The sequence below is a fragment of the Hylobates moloch genome, unplaced genomic scaffold (genome assembly GCF_009828535.3).
Source record: "Hylobates moloch isolate HMO894 unplaced genomic scaffold, HMol_V3 SCAFFOLD_2, whole genome shotgun sequence".
In the NCBI taxonomy this organism is placed as follows: domain Eukaryota; kingdom Metazoa; phylum Chordata; class Mammalia; order Primates; family Hylobatidae; genus Hylobates; species Hylobates moloch.
The window spans coordinates 6,154,538-6,172,375 of NW_026652277.1; the positions used below are offsets into that span (position 1 = coordinate 6,154,538).

Here is a 17,838-nt window from a genome sequence, read left to right on the forward strand (position 1 = left end):
CCAGCAATGTGCAGATGGTGAACACTCAGAGGTGGGGTGGGGCAGGAGTCAGACTTCTCAAGGACACCATAGTGTGACAAACACTAAGGAGTTCGCTGCCAGTGTCTTAGTCAGAGCAGGGCAAGGCTATGGAGTAGGGTCCCTTCTATTTGGAATAGAGAAAAGCACTTCTGATGTTATTTTTATATAAGGATCCAAGCAGCTTGGTTTGACCATCCAACAGCTGCAGAGCCCAGCTCGGCATTCATGTCTTCATTCCCCTCTGCTATCCCTGGGGCATATCCAGTGTCCCTGAACCGTGAGTTCCCGGCTCACTCTCAGGTTTCTGCCGACTTTGGTGGGTCTCAGATGAGACCTTGGTAACCACAGAAACAAAGCTTCTCCCCATGCTCCTGGCCTGAGGAAACTTTGGAAAGGTGTTACACGGATGTTTCAAATGCTGTGTCAGACCATTTTAATCTACCCACCTCTTATTATTGTGTCTGAGCACAATGTATTGCAATCCAGTGTTTATCTCGCCTATTGAAATGGAGACAGCTAAAGGGTCTGCATGATGCTAACTGAATTTTGTATTCCCAGTGCCTAAGACATGGTTGGTGCTCAATAATTGTTTGTTTCAGGGATAAATGGATGAAAAAAATGAATGAGTAATCATTAGCCTCAGCAATACTTTGTTCCCAAAGTCACACACACACTCATTTATTTCCTCCTAAGAACAGATGCTAGGCCAACAGGTCTTCATGATTTTACAATCTCTGTGGTGACAGATAAGACATTAGGGTGCATATGAGGAAAAGATAGATAGCAGGATATGAAGGCCAAAAAAAGGGGGACAGGAAATGGAGAAAAAGTGCCCACAGATACAGATTCTAATGACTGAGAGACAATTCTCAGGATTATGGTCACAGTCTCAGTAGCAAGAATAAAAAAATTTCAGAATTCTACCCTTCCCTTGCCAAGGTTAGATAAGGGCAAAAATCCTTTAATGGCATTAAAGAGAAAGAGAGAGAAAAGAAAAAAACTAGAGAGAGAGAGAGAGAGAGAGATTGCATGGCCAGAGGACTAACTCAAATACTTGCAATGTTCAGATAAAAAACCCTCTTCCATGCCAGACTCTGACAACGGATTCTTTCTTTCTTTCACTCTCTCTCTTTCTTTCTTTCTCTTTCCCTTTCTTCCCCTTTCTTCCTTTCTTTGCTTCTTTCTTTCTCTTTCTTTCTTCCTTTCTTTCCTTCCTTCCTTCCTTTCTCTTTCTTTCTTTCTTTCTTTCTTTCTTTCTTTCTTTCTTTCTTTCTTTCTTTCTCTCTCTCTCTCTCTCTCTCTCTCCTTCCTTCCTTCCCTTCCCTTCTCCTTCCTTCCTTCCTTCGCTCGTGCTCTTTCTTTCTCTTTCTTTTCTTTCTTTCTCTCGCTCTCCTTCCTTCCTCCCTTCCTTCCTTCCTTCCCTCCTTCGCTCACGCGCTCTTTCTTTCTTTCTTTCTCTCTCTCTCTCTCTCTCTCTCTTTCTTTCTTTCTGACATAGGGTCTCACTCTGCTGTCTAGGCTGGAGTGCAGTGGCACAATCTTAGCTCACTGCAATCTCTGCCTCCCACAAGTGATCTTCCAACCTCAGCCTCCCAAATAGCCGGGTCCACAGGTGCACGCCACTGCACCCTGCTAATTTTTTGTATTTTTGGTAGAGACGGGGTTTCACCATGTTGGCCAGGCTGGTCTCAAGCTCCTGAGCTAAAGCAATCTGCCTACCTCAGCCTCCCAAAGTGTTGGGATTACAGGCGTGAGCCACCGCACCCGGTCAGATTCTGTTTTTCATAGTGAGAGCTTCACAACAAACAGATGTGTTTCCTTGGGAAGCAGTGTTCCTTCAGGCAGATCTGTGCACTGGGCAGCTCCCCGTTTGCCATCCACTCATCTTGACTTTCGTGAGCTCTCTCTTTTGCGTCCTGGACCCCACCCAGGGAACTGCTCACTGACTTGCTGGCAGGTTTGCAAATCACACATGACAATAACTTATGTGTTTATTACTCAGTGCTATTGGCATTTTCATTGGGGAACTCCAGAGCCCCGCAAGTCTTTCTGACCTCAAGAATAAGGTTTTTAATAGCCAAGTGTTAAGTGTGGTGGAGTGGGAAGGTGGATATTTTGGAAGACAGAATTTGCCTTGCGTCTTCCCAACTATGCCCAAGAGCCCACTAGACGGCTCAAGTTCTTTCTCCTGCTCTTTCCAAATGGACTGTCACATGATTCTAGGTCTAGAGGAAGCTAATTGCTGCTACTGGAAGGGTCAGGCTTTGAAGGACAAGTGCGGGAGTGCTGGCTACTTTATGGGACTGTATGACTGGTGCACCCATGTGCCCATGGGGAAGAATGATAGCTCCAAAATCTCACAGGTTGGCACCTGTTACCAATGTTGTCCCATTTCCATGCAGCTGGGAGACCCTCATGGGAATGATGACTTCTTCTTGGTATAACCTCAAGTCAGGCATGTTGCTACCAAGAGCTCGCACATTCAGAGAGCCCATCATGGAGGACGTTTGGGCCGTTTGTTTTGGGCCTTTGTTGCAACTAACACTTTTCATATTTTACCAACATGGAGAAAGAGCGTTATGATAATAATGCCCTTTGGAATTGAGATTAGACTGTAAGGAGTGAAATCTAAAGCATTGTGTGGATTTAAAATATACAACATTTTAGAAAAATCCTTGGGTTAGAATTAACTTATGTTAGAAACTGGAGATGCCTTAGAGTGCCTATATCATCCTAAAATTGTTCTTTTTAAAATTCAGAACTGTGTTCCACACAGTTTCTAACACCAAATAACCAAGCTACTTTTTTTTTTTTTTTTTAATGACTAAAAGGGGCCCGTGTTCTTTTGAGCTCTAACCTGTGGTTCCAGAATTCGGCTGTAAAATAATGTTCGCTGAAGTCGCTCCCCAGTGGCTACAATTGTGATTGCAGGTTATACCAATGCAGAATTTGTTGTATGGTACTGAGTAATTTTTAATTACAATTTTAAAATTACTTTCCCAGTTTATTTTAATGTTTCAATAAAGTTTTTTTTGAAAAAGAAAAAAGAGAGTCACTTTCTAGTCAATGTGTTATGTTTAACCAGAAGGCTTTTATAATTTTTATAGTCACAAAACAGTTCTGAATAATACCATGAAACGAATATGTCTTTGTGCAGATCTTATGATAATATGTTCATTGTGAAATAAGATGTGCCACCTGAGGCACTGAGGGAATGGCTCACTGTCATTACAGTGGGTACTCACTCACCACTGTCAAAACGGACAAGGAAGTAGAGTTTCAGCCGCTTTTAAATGATACTTTTCAGCTTCAAGATGCAAATGTTTGGTTGATCTAGTGTAAGATTAATTAGCATGTCTCATATGAGTACAGAAACATGCATTTTCAGTGTGATGATTTAAGCGCAGCTAATAAAGTTGAAATGAACTAATGCACTTTGAATATGCAAAATATACCGTCCTTTGTATTTCCTCGGGGGTAAAAGCCTTTTGAAAAGATCAATGAGTGAAGTTTAAAAACCACAGCCATCATTTTTCTAATTTCACAAACCCAAAAAAAGCTATGGGTTCTAACAGATCACTCTAAAGAATTTCGTAATTCATCTATCCAACTTTCACTCTGCAGATGTTCAGCTCTGTTACGGGCTGGAGACATGAGAAAGAGAAGAGGCAATCCCACGCCGGCTGAGCTTGCAGGTAAGCGAGCACCCAGTCCCGAATGCAGTGGGCGTGCATGTGCCGGGGTGTGGGGGGTGTGAGGGGATGAGTGGGGGCATAAGAGGCATCTGGAGGGGGCGATATTGGAGCAGAAATCAGGAGGAGGCGTTCAAGGGAGGGGGAATGCCTTCCAGGCAGCAGCTTGTGTCGGACCCAGAAGTAAGCATGTGGTGTGCTTGGAAAGCTACATGAGTGCGCATGCATGCATGTGTGGTGTACATGTTCAGTGTGTGTGTGTGTGTGTGTGTGTGTGTGTATGGTGTGTATGGTGTGTATGTATGGTGTTTGTGTCATGTGTATGGTGTGTTCATGTGTGTGTATGTTGGTGTGTATGGTGTGTGTATGGCATGTGTGTATGGTGTGTGAATGTGTGATTACGTGTGTGGTATGTGCATGGGATATGCACCTGTGTGGTGTTTGCATATATGATGTGTGTATATGGGTTGCGTGTGAATGTGTGTGTGTGGTATGTGCATGTTACATGTACATATATGGTGTGCATGTTCATGTAACAGACAGAACAGTGTAATGAATCTCCATGGACCCATTATCTACATTCAATTCATGGCCAATTTTTTTTCATCCATATCTCCATCTAACTCATTCTCCCTGGTGTTGTGTTCAAGCAAATCCCATATATCATATCATTTTATCTGTAAAAACCTTGCATGTATTTATAAATAAGTATAAAATGATATATCTATCTTGAAACTTCTCTAAAAACGTTCTTTTTAAAACATAGCCACAATACCATTATCACACCAAGAAAATTAACATTAATGTTTAATTGTATCAAGTCTTTAGTCAGTTGTTCAAATTTCCAGTGGTCTTGTGTCAGTTTTACATTTTTTGGAATCAGGATTCAGATAAGGTCCATACACTGTGATTCACTGATGTCTTTTAAGTTGTCTTGGACCTATAGTTTTATCTTCCCTACTTTTCCTTGCAATTTATTTATTGACACTTATCTTATGGAATTGCTCAGTTTAGATTTTGCTGATTACATCTCCAGGGTGTACTTTGACATATTATTCTGTGTTCTGTATTTCTTATAAATTAGTACTTGGACATAGACATTTGACCAAACTCAGGTTTGATTGATGGATTTAGTTTTTTGGCAAGACCACTATTTTTTTTTTTGAGATGGAGTCTCGCTCTTGTCACCCAGGCTGGAATGCACTGGCTAGATCTCAGCTAACTGCAACCTCCGCCTCCTGGCTTCAAGCAATTCTCCCGCCTCAGCCTCCCAAGTAGCTGGGATTATAGGCACCTGCCACCACACCCAGCTAATTTTTGTATTTTTAGTAGAGATGGGGTTTCACCATGTTGGGCAGGTTGGTCTTGAACTCCTGACCTCAGGTGATCCGCTTGCCTCGGCCTCCCAAAGTGCTGGGATTACGGGCATGAGCCACCACGCCCAGCCTTGGCAAGACTACTTTAGAGAGGGTATTCTGTTTTTCATGTGATAAACATTTCTTGAGATCCAGTTGTCTTTCTTTTGGAGATGTTAGTAGCTGTTTATTAACTCATTAGGTGATGCTATTTATCCACTCAAACATTTATGGGATTTAGGTTGTTGACAGGTTTTTGCTGTTACGAACAATGCTGCTCTCCATATTCTTACACTGCCTCCTGGTAATAGCTTGAATATGAATTTACACAGAAGTGGAACGGTGGTCGTAGAGCATGTTCAGGTTCGGTTTTACTAGTCAATGCCAAATTGTTTTCCAAAGTGACTGTTGCAGTTTACACTTTCATCAGCAGGGGATTCATGAGTGAATTTTGTGCAGTTTGCTTCCTGGTCTCACTTTTCAAGTTTTGCCTGTCTTATGGATATATACTGGTTTTTCATTTTCACAGTGAGAGAGAGGGGAAAGGAAATTACTGTAAAGGTTTTAAGTGACCAAGGATGTTTGTCACCATCCACTACTAACTGGCCCAAAGAGGACAGTGGAAGAAAGAATGAAATCTGGATGTATGTTGCTTGTGACCTTATAGAACAGGCATTAATGTGGGTGTTCCCCACAGCCAGAAGTTGAAGTATCTATTTCTTTTTCTATTTTATTTTATTTATTTATTTTTAAGACAGAGTCTTGCTCCGTCATCCAGGCTGGAGTGTAATGGCACAATCTCGGCTCACTGCAGCCTCTGCCTCCCAGGTTCAAGCGATTCTTCTGCCTCAGCCTCCTGAGTAGCTGGGATTACAGACATGCGCCACTGTGCCCGGCTAACTTTTGTATTTTTGGTAGAGATGGGGGTTTCACCAAGTTGGCCAGGCTGGTCTTGAACTCCTGACCTTAAGTGCTCTGCCCGCCTCGGCCTCCCAAAATGCTGGGATTACAGGTGTGAGCCACTGCGCCTGGCCTCTTTTTCATTTTACATACACTTTCTGGAATTTCCAATTGGAATTTCATTTCAGCTATTCCTGAAAGAACTTTCAAATGACACAGTTTTGGTAATGTATTTTCTTCCATTTAGATTAAATGTGGGTAAGTCTACAGAAGGTTTTTTTTTTTTATAGCTTGGAGGAGATAATGTATCATAAATATTGATATATTGAAAAGCTATCATTTTCATGGAATGGGGAAAATAGCTAGAATTAAGATAGCAAACTAAGATAAAGTCTCTCTGTTCATGCAGTTACTCCAATGGCAAAATTACAAGTCTTATAATGTAGAAAGATTAGTTCATTATGCCTTGGTGAAATGTGCTAAAAAGCTGTTTGTTGCCACGACAAACAGAAAGTTTAAGAGCCCTGCTCAGCTTCTCCATTGCAAGAAGATTGGCAGAAGCTCATAAACTGTGAGAGGGAAGGAGTGCAAGTCAGCCCTGTTACCCTTTGGGCTACTCACTGCTCAATGAATGTCTCCACGCTCTTCCTGTTGCATTCAATAGCCATTACTTACCACTGACAAGAAATCCTAGGCTTCCTTGGATGAGCTGAAATGCTGTTACCCAGCTGTTCTCAGGCCTTTCCTATTTCCTGCTTTGGTCTGATGATCTGTTGTTTCTTTTTGAGATGATTTGCAATTTGTTCTTCTTAAGGGACATTTATGGGGTCATTTCAAGTGTTACTTACTAGACAAGATATGTGTTTTTAAAGTGCTGTAAATCCTTAAGTTAAATGAACAAAGCTCCTTAATTGGAATTGGAAGTGCCAGAGATCACAGCTGGTTTTCTGTTTGGAATACTCCATCACACCAGCTGAGTGAAGCTGCTGCCTTCTTGGGATGAAATATAGGGCAGAGGGTGGGGCTTTGTTTCTAGGTCAGCAGCTGCTGAGGTTAACTCAAAACAATGACATCACCCAGGGCTCTAAGTAGCAGTGGTGTTTGGAAATGCATAGGGGCATCTGGGTTTTCAAAATAGCCTGGGGGTGTTGGTGGTGGGCATGATTGGCATTTAGTGCTTGGGAGCCAGGTAGGCAAAATGTCTTACAATGAGTTGAGCAGTTCCACCCAGCAAAGAATAGTCTTGTCCGGCAGGGTGCAGTGGTTCACGCCTGTATTCCCAGTAATTTCAGAGGCCAAGGCGGGTGGATTACCTGAGGTTAGGAGTTTGAGACCAGCCTGGCCAACATGGTGAAACCTTGTCTCTACTAAAAATACAAAAACTAGCCGGGCGTGGTGGCGGGTGCCTGTAATCCCAGGGGAGGCTGAGGCACGAGAATCGCTTGAACCCGGGAGGTGAAGGTTTTAGTGAGCCGAGATCATGCCACTGCACTCCAGCCCGGGCGACAGAGTGAGATTCCCTTTCTTTCTTTCTTTTATTATTGTACTTTAAGTTTTAGGGTACATGTGCACAATGTGCAGGTTTGTTACATATATATACATATGCCATGTTGGTGTGCTGCACCCATTAACTCGTCATTTAGCATTAGGTGTATCTCCTAATACTATCCCTCCTGCCTACCACCACCCCACAACAGTCCCTGGAGTGTGATGTTCCCTTTCCTGTGTCCATGTGTTCTCATTGTTCAATTCCTACCTATGAGTGAGAACATGCGGTGTTTGGTTTTTTGACCTTGTGATAGTTTACTGAGAATGATGATTTCCAGTTTCATGCATGTCCCTACAAAGAACATGAACTCATCATTTATTTTATTTTTTTATTATTTTATTATTTTATTTTATTATTATACTTTAGGTTTTAGGGCACATGTGCACAATGTGCAGGTTTGTTACATATGTATCCATGTGCCATGTTGTTTTGCTGCACCCATTAACTCGTCATTTAGCATTAGGTATATCTCCTAATGCTGTCCCTCCCCCCTCCCCCGACCTCACAACAGTCCCCGGAGTGTGATGTTCCCCTTCCTGTGTCTATGAGTTCTCATTGTTCAATTCCCACCTATGAGTGAGAACATGCAGTGTTTGGTTTTTTGTCCTTGCGATAGTTTACTGAGAATGATGTTTTCCAGTTTCATCCATGTCCCTACAAAGGACATGAACTCATCATTTTTTATGGCTGCATAGTATTCCATGGTGTATGTGTGCCACATTTTCTTAATCCAGTCTATCATTGTTGGACGTTTGGGTTGGTTCCAAGTCTTTGCTATTGTGAATAGTGCCGCAATAAACATACGTGTGCATGTGTCTTTATAGCAGCATGATTTATAGTCCTTTGGGTATATACTCAGTAATGGGATGGCTGGGTCAAATGGTATTTCTAGTTCTAGATCCCTGAGGAATCGCCACACTGACTTCCACAATGGTTGAACTAGTTTACAGTCCCACTAACAGTGTAAAACTGTTCCTATTTCTCCACATCCTCTCCAGCACCCGTTGTTTCCTGACTTTTTAATGATGGCCATTCTAACTGGTGTGAGATGGTATCTCATTGTGGTTTTGATTTGCATTTCTCTGATGGCCAGTGATGATGAGCATTTTTTCATGTGTTTTTTGGCTGCATAAATGTCTTCTTTTGAGAAGTGTCTATTCATGTCCTTCGCCCACTTTTTGATGGGGTTGTTTGTTTTTTTCTTATAAATTTGTTTGAGTTCATTGTAGATTCTGGATATTAGCCCTTTGTCAGATGAGTAGGTTGCGAAAATTTTCTCCCATTTTGTGGGTTGCCTGTTCACTCTGATGGTAGTTTCTTTTGCTGTGCAGAAGCTCTTTAGTTTAATTAGATCCCATTCATCAATTTTGGCTTTTGTTGCCATTGCTTTTGGTGTTTTAGACATGAAGTCCTTGCCCATGCCTATGTCCTGAATGGTAATGCCTAGCTTGTCTTCTAGGGTTTTTATGGTTTTAGGTCTAACATGTAAGTCTTTAATCCATCTTGAATTAACTTTTGTATAAGGTGTAAGGAAGGGATCCAGTTTCAGCTTTCTACATATGGCTAGCCAGTTTTCCCAGCACCATTTATTAAATAGGGAATCCTTTCCCCATTGCTTGTTTTTGTCAGGTTTGTCAAAGATCAGATGGTTGTAGATAAGCAGCATTATTTGTGAGGGCTCTGTTCTGTTCCATTGATCTATATCTCTGTTTTGGTACCACTACCATGCTGTTTTGGTTACTGTAGCCTTGTAGTGTAGTTTGAAGTCAGGTAGTATGATGCCTCCAGCTTTGTTCTTTTGGGTTAGGATTGACTTGGCAATGTGGGCTCTTTTTTGGTTCCATATGAACTTCAAAGTAGTTTTTTCCAATTCTGTGAAGAAAGTCATTGGTAGCTTGAGGGGATGGCATTGAATCTATAAATTACCTTGGGCAGTATGGCCATTTTCACGATATTAATTCTTCCAACCCATGAGCATGGAATGTTCTTCCATTTGTTTGTATCCTCTTTTATTTCACTGAGCAGTGGTTTGTAGTTTTCCTTGAAGAGGTCCTTCACATCCTTGTAAGTTGGATTCCTAGGTATTTTATTCTCTTTGAAGCAGTTGTGAATGGGAGTTCACTCATGATTTGGCTCTCTGTTTGTCTGTTATTGGTATATAAGAATGCTTGTGATTTTTGTACGTTGATTTTGTATCCTGAGACTTTGCTGAAGTTGCTTATCAGCTTAAGGAGATTTTGGGCTGAGATGATGGGGTTTTCTAGATATATAATCATGTCATCTGCAAACAGGGACAATTTGACTTCCTCTTTTCCTAATTGAATACCCTTTATTTCCTTTTCCTGCCTAATTGCCCTGGCCAGAACTTCCAACACTATGTTGAATAGGAGTGGTGAGAGAGGGCATCCCTGTCTTGTGCCTGTTTTCAAAGGGAATGCTTCCAGTTTTTGCCCATTCAGTATGATATTGGCTGTAGGTTTGCCATAGATAGCTCTTATTATTTTGAGATACGTCCCATCAATACCTAATTTATTGAGAGTTTTTAGCATGAAGGGTTGTTGAATTTTGTCAAAAGCCTTTTCTGCATCTATTGAGATAATCATGTGGTTTTTGTCTTTGGTTCTGTTTATATGCTGGATTACATTTATTGATTTGCGTATGTTGAACCAGCCTTGCATCCCAGGGATGGAACCCACTTGATCATTATGGATAAGCTTTTTGATGTGCTGCTGGATTCGGTTTGCCAGTATTTTATTGAGGATTTTTGCATCAATGTTCATCAAGGATATTGGTCTAAAATACTCTTTTTTGGTTGTGTCTCTGCCCAGCTTTGGTACACAATAATAATGGGACACTTTAACACCCCACTGTCAACATTAGACAGATCAATGAGACAGAAAGTTAACAAGGATACCCAGGAATTGAACTCAGCTCTGCACCAAGCGGACCTAATAGACATCTACAGAACTCTCCACCCCAAATCAACAGAATATACATTCTTGTCAGCACCACACCACACCTATTCCAAAATTGACCACATAGTTGGAAGTAAAGCTCTCCTCAGCAAATGTAAAAGAACAGAAATTATAACAAACTGTCTCTCAGACCACATTGCAATCAAACTAGAACTCAGGATTAAGAAACTCACTCAAAACTGCTCAACTACATGGCAACTGAACAACCTGCTCCTGAATGACTACTGGGTACATAACGAAATGAAGGCGGAAATAAAGATGTTTTTTGAAACCAATGAGAACAAAGACACAACATACCAGAATCTCTGGGACACATGCAAAGCAGTGTGTAGAGGGAAATTTATAGCACTAAATGCCCACAAGAGAAAGCAGGAAAGATCCAAAATTGACACCCTAACATCACAATTAAAAGAACTAGAAAAGCAAGGGCAAACACATTCAAAAGCTAGCAGAAGGCAAGAAATAACTAAAATCAGAGCAGAACTGAAGGAAATAGAGATACAAAAAACCCTTCAAAAAATTAATGAATCCAGGAGCTGGTTTTTTGAAAACATCAACAAAATTGATAGACTGCTAGCAAGACTAATAGAAAAGAGAGAAGAATCAAATAGATGCAATAAAAAATGACAAAGGGGATATCACCACCGAACCCACAGAAATACAAACTACCATCAGAGAATACTACAAACACCTCTATGCAAATAAACTAGAAAATCTAGAAGAAATGGATAAATTCCTCGACACATACACCCTCCCAAGACTAAACCAGGAAGAAGTTGAATCTCTGAATAGACCAATAACAGGCTCTGAAATGGTGGCAATAATCAATAGCTTGCCAACCAAAAAGAGTCCAGGACCAGATGGATTCACAGCCGAATTCTACCAGAGGTACAAGGAGGAACTGGTACCATTCCTTCTGAAACTATTCCCATCAATAGAAAAAGAGGTAATCCTCCCTAACTCATTTTATGAGGCCAGTATCATCCTGAGATTCCCTTTCAAAAAAAAAAAAAAAGTCCTCTACAAGATGCCAGTCATCCCTGTTGAGAAACATGGGGGACGATTAAAGCTAGCACGTTGATCTTTGAGTTTTATGGAAAAATCAGTTGTTCTTAGGTCATTGGCATATTTTGTAGCCTCTAGCTTATAATGAGAGGGGAGTCTACATAATTCATAGAGCAACTCAATTATCTGATAGTACTTAGGCTTTCTGTTCTGTAAGCTCTTTATCAGTTAGTGAGGGCAATCATAGCCCCTACCTTTTATAGTCATTATGGAGATTAAAGGAGTTGATGTATTCAAAGCACTTAGAAAGTTCCCTGGCACATAGTAGGCACTCAGAAAATATTAGCTATGATTATTTTTTTCCTCATGCCTCTTGGGAATACTTGGGATTGCTTGACAGTTATTCCAGAAACATCACTCTAGCTTCGGAAATCTCCAAAAGGTCCGGTGATATTTTCCCTAGGAGGAGACAAATTCCTATGGTGGTAAGTGATTGAGAAAAGGGATCATAATAACACAATAGAAGGACATCAAAAACAAATAAAACTGACGTCCTGATTTTGTCTAGAGATTGGCAAATTTAGCCTTTAGACCGAACCCTGTTCTGTAAGTAAAGTCTCACTGGGACACCCATTTGTTTCCGTATTGGCTGTGACTATTTTTGCACAGCAGAGTTGAGTAGTTGCAACACAGACTGTATGGCTGTCAAAACCTAAAATATTGGCTAAGTTGTCCTTTACAGAAACATTTGCTGACCCTGGTACATAGTTTACGTTATGAGTTGGCTACTCATCACTGTCACCTGAGGGCCACATCTTATCAAAGCTCAGAGGGATAAACACAAAGGGTTTAGGATGAAGTGTTTTACAGGGATAGTAATACTGTACAATGATGATGATAGATAACACTTATTTGTTTACTATGGTTACACTTGCTTCTAAGTACTTTATAGATACTAAGTCTTTTTAACAAACACAAAAATGCCCCCAGCATCTCAGTACTCCCTCAAGTTTATTTAGTCACTGGCAAAATTAGCCTATGAACCCAGACGATAGCTGGAAGTTGAGGAGAAACTTATTTTTTTAAGAGATGATGTCTTCCTCTGCTGCCCAAGTTGGAGGGTAATGGTGCCATCATCGCTCAAACTCCTTGACTCAAGAGATTCTCTCACTTCAGCCTCTGAGTAGCTAGGACTACAGGCGTATGCCATCATGCTTGGTAAAAGAGGAGTGACTTTTAAATGTGATGGATTTATGGTAAGAAGACTCTAAAGTAATATTTGGGCAAAGGAGTGTTTAGTTATCTTGGAATTTGCTTCAAGATGTAAAAGAAATTTATCATCCTCAAATCAGTTTAGAGATTCAATGCAATTCCAATAAAAATATCAAAAGGGAGTTTTAAAAAGTGAAATTGAAGCTAACTTTAAAGTTCATTTGTAATAGCACATGTGTAAGAATATAGAAGAAAAACATTTAAAATAATTGCCTTGCTAAGATATCAAAGCATGCTATAAAGTGATAACAACCAAAACACTTGGTTCTCGATGGAAGAACAAACAGCTCAATAGATCATAATAGGTGATATTCAAAGATCTGCAAAAATATGTATGGTAAAATAATTCACAACAAAGATAGAATTTTAAGTCAGTGGGGGAAGGACAGATCCATTCAGAAAGCAGCATTGAGTCACTTGGTTATCCATTTGGAAAATCAATAAGGTTAGATGCCTATCTCACATCACATATTAAATAAATTCATGATTGATTAGATCAGAACTTCTGGACCAATGTGCACACTGGTATAGCATAAGTGGGTTACAAGCGACTTGAGTTATTGATCCCTCAATGGGCCAGTAGGTACAGCCTGGTATTGTCAGTACTCCTAGGCTGGTTGCTGTCTTCCACAGTCACTTATGAGAACAATTGTTCGTGTACTCTAGTTTTCTGTACAAACATTACAATTTTTTTTTTTTTTTTTTTTTTGAGACGGAGTCTCACTCTTGCCCAGGCTGGAGTGCAGTGGCTCGATCTCGGCTCACTGCAAGCTCCACCTCCTGGGTTCATGCTATTCTCCTGCCTCAGCCTCCCGAGTAGCTGGGACTACAGGCGCCTGCCACCGTGCCCGGCTAATTTTTTGTATGTTTAGTAGAGACGGGGTTTCGCCATGTTAGCCAGGATGGTTTCGATCTCCTGACCTTGTGATCAGCCCACCTAGGCCTCCCAAAGCGCTGGGATTACAGGCGTGAGCCACTCCGCCCGGCCTTAAACATCACAATTTTCTATGTTTTCAACCACTCTAAAAAGGTTAGGCTTACTTTAAACAGCAAAAACAAATGAAATATAAATATTAAAACTTCTCATCAATGTCACCAATAAAAACAGTACCTCCCTACATTCCTTGGGCTGTTCTGCAACAATCTATTCTTCAACATGAATATTTTTAATCCTTAGGTAGATGTAGACATGGGAGGGTAAAAAGTTATGTCACATACACACACTAGGAAGCACTGGATTAAATGCCACTTGTGCACACACACACTAGGAAACACTGGATTAAATGCCACTTGTGTGCACACGTGCGGCACACACACACACAAACACACACTAAGAAGCACTGGATTAAATAGCTAAAAGAAAAATATTTGAGCTTTCCACTGCTGGCCAAGGTGAAGTAACAGGGACTGGATTTGCCTTCCCACCAGAAACAACCAAAATCTAACAAAATAAATGACATAACAGCCCTGACGACATTGGACATCAGGTCAGAAAGAATCTCAGTGGTCCCTGAAAGATGGGGAGCAAATAAGGTGATCCCCAAGATTGTAGCACTTTCCTACCTGGAGGAGGTTTCAAGGGCTTGGCAAATGCGTGGGGAACTCAAGCTGACTCCGGAAGTTTCCTTGAGTCGTGTAGGTAGAACAGAGAGTCCAGAGGGTCCCAGGCAGCTGGGGCTCACAGGGCAGTGACTGGAGAAAGGGAAATCCTGAGGTCTGCAGGGGATCTTAAGCAGTGGGAAAAACTACCCTTAGATCAAACATTTTGTTGATCTTTTCCAGTAAAATTTAAAGCAAGATCTGAAAGGACCAATTTCCAAGTAACTTTACCACATCACAAAACAAAGCTCAAAACTGCTTTTAAGAATACAGAAATGTCCAATTCTCCCCAAAGAAAAAGTAACGATATTCAACATTAATAACGAATTACCAGGCACACAAAGAAACAGAAAAATAAATGAGGAGGGGACAAATCAACAAATCAAACTGACCCCAAAATGACACAGATAATAAAATTAATAGACAAGGACATTCAATGTATTACTATAACTGCATTCCATACATTCAAAAAGCTAGAAGTATTGAACACATTAAGTCTAGACATAAAATATATCTTAAAAATTGAGGGCTGGGCGCGGTGGCTCACGCTTGTAATCCCAGCACTTTGGGAGGCCGAGGCGGGCGGATCACGAGGTCAGGAGATCGAGACCACGGTGAAACCCCGTCTCTACTAAAAATACAAAAAATTAGCCGGGCGTGGTGGCGGGCGCCTGTAGTCCCAGCTACTCGGAGAGGCTGAGGCAGGAGAATGGCGTGAACCCGGGAGGCGGAGCTTGCAGTGAGCCGAGATTGCGCCACTGCACTCCAGCCTGGGCGACAGAGCGAGACTCCGTCTCAAAAAAAAAAAAAAAAAAAAAAAATTGAAGTTCCAGAGGTGAAAACTATAATGTCTGAGATAATCAATACATTGATTAGGATTAATGGGAGATTAGATATTACAGAAGAAAATATTTGTATGCATGTAAAGATTTGTACATCTGAAAACATAGCAATAGAAATTATCCAAGACCCTGAGATAAAAGTGATAAAGAAAAAAAAAGAAAGAAAACCCCCATAACATCAGTGAACTATGGGATTACTTCAAGTGGCCAAATATATATGCAATTGGAGACCCAAAGGAGGAGGAGACAGAAAATATATTTAAAGAAATAATGGCCTCCAACTTTCCAAGTATGATGAAGACTTTATTTTTTAATTTTAATTTAATTTTTTTTTTGAGACAGAATCTTGCTCTGTCACCCAGGCTGGAGTGCAGTGATGCAATCTCCACTCACTGCAACCTCTGTCTCCTGGGTTCAAGCAATTCTCCAGCTTCAGCCTCCCGAGTAGCTGGGACTACAGTTGTGAGCCACTATGCCCAGCTAATTTTTGTATTTTTAGTAGAGATGGAGTTTTGCCATGTTGGCCAGGTTGGTCTTCAACTCCTGAGCTCAAGTGATCCACCCGCCTCGGCCTCCCAAAGTGCTAGAATTACAGGTGTGAGCTACTGCGCCCGGCCTGATGAAGACTTTAAATCCACACACCCAATAAGCTCAATGAACCCCAAGCACAAGAAATATGAAGAAAACGACACCAACACATATTGTAATCAAATTTCTTAAACCTAGTGATAAAGAGAAAATCTTAATCCTAAGAAAATACACACACACACACATATATATATACACACACACACACACACACACACACTTACTCAACATTTACAGGAAATTTCAGCTCATTCATGAACTTCAGGTTAAGAACTTCCTAATTTAGCTTAAGGAGGTGAAGGTGTGAGAACAAGCTTGTGGTAAGGTGGAGGGAACAAGTCATACTGCACACCAGTGGTTAAAGTCTGGTCACTGCCATTGTAGAATTCCCTCTGTGCTGAGATCCTCAGAACCGTATGTTTGTACTATTCTGGGATTGTTGGGGTCAAGTTATAAATGAAGCCCCATTGTTGACAATTGCTGCTAATGTCTCTCTCTCTCTCTCTCTTTCTCTTTTTTGAGACAGAGTCTCTCGCTGTGTTGCCCAGGCTGGAGCGTAGTGGTGTGATCTTGGCTCACTGCAACCTCTGCCTCCTGGGTTCAAGAGATTCTCCTGCCTCAGTCTCCTGAGTAGCTGGGATTACAGGTACCCTCCAACACGCTCGGCTAATTTTTTGTATTTTTAGTACAGATGGGGTTTCACTATATTGGCCAGGCTGGTCTTGAATTCCTGACCTCAGGTGATCTGCCCGACTCGACCTCTCAAAGTGCTGGGATTACAGGCATGAGCCACCATGCCTGGCCTGTTTTCCTCTTTTGAAAAAGGAATGGACCACTTTATAGAATACTTGGCGAATTAAGCCTGTAGGAATCAAATATTTATTAGGATATAGCCATTTGAATTCTTGATATGATTGACCAGACATACAATCAGTGCCAAATACAAAGATTCTTCTTTTTTTAAAATTTAATTGAATTTTTAATTTCAATAGTTTTTTGGGGGGTACAGGTGGTTTTTGGTTACATGGATACGTTCTTTAGTGGTGATTTCTGAGATTTGGTACACCCATTACCTGAGCAGTGTGCGCTGTACCTACTGTGTAGGTCTTTGTCCCTCAGCCCCCTCCACCCTTCCCCTCGAGTCCCTAAAGTCCATTATGAAATAATGCCTCTTATGCCTCTGCATCCTCATAGCTTAGCTCCTACTTATAAATGAGAATAGATGATGTTTGGTTTTCCATTCCTGAGTTACTTCACTTATAATAATGGCCTCCAGCTCCATCCAAGTTGCTGCAGAAGACATTATTTCATTCCTTTTTATGGCTGAGTAGTATGCTATGGTGTATATAGACTACATTTTCTTTATCCACTCATTGGTTGATGGGCACTTAGGTTGGTTTCATATCTTTGCGATTGTGAATTGTGCTGCTATAAGCATACATGGGCAAATGTCTTTTTCATAGAAGGACTTTTTAACCTTTGGGTACACATCCAGCAGTGGGATTGCTGGATTGAATTGTAGTTCTACTTTTGGTTCTTCAAGGAATCTCCACACTGTTTTCCATAGTGGTTGTACTAGTTTACATTCCCACCAGCAGTGTAAAAGTGTTGTCTTTTCACCACATCCATGCCAACATCTATTCTTGACTTTTAAATTATGATCATTCTTGCGGCAGTAAGGTGGTACGGTTCTTCTCCTTATTTCACTCTGGGACTTGGTCATTTTATAGCCAGACCTGGTCAGCAGGTTCAACTTTCCTCTCGATAAATTCACCATCCTAGACACCACTCCTGTAATGTATTCTTAAAGGAAATACAAGTTTGGGACGCTAGAGGTCTCCACCTCACCATATAACCAATGTTATCTCAGGAAAACCTTAAAAGCACAATTTCCATGGCAACATGAAATAGGTGTCTTGTCCTTAAGTGGGAGGAGGAGAGGGTTGAGGAGGAAAACAGGGGCAGTTAAAAGTGGGTAGTTTCCAGTTTCTGTTGGGTGGATGTCATCAGTTGTCATTTTGAAATACTGACTGAAATTTG

General features: G+C 41.1%; 1 protein-coding gene and 1 long non-coding RNA gene across 2 annotated transcripts in view; one reads left to right on the plus strand and one right to left on the minus strand.

Moving 5' to 3' along the window:
* The window catches only part of LOC116467662 (uncharacterized), an 80,609-nt gene that overhangs the window by 20,545 nt on the left and 42,226 nt on the right, over positions 1-17,838 (plus strand). The window contains exon 2 of the long non-coding RNA XR_009211052.1: positions 3,646-3,716. This is a non-coding gene — a long non-coding RNA (uncharacterized LOC116467662). The remainder of the gene's footprint in view (positions 1-3,645; positions 3,717-17,838) is intronic.
* The window catches only part of PRKCQ (protein kinase C theta), a 199,710-nt gene that overhangs the window by 9,148 nt on the left and 172,724 nt on the right, over positions 1-17,838 (minus strand). The gene's annotated exons all lie outside the window — the stretch shown is intronic.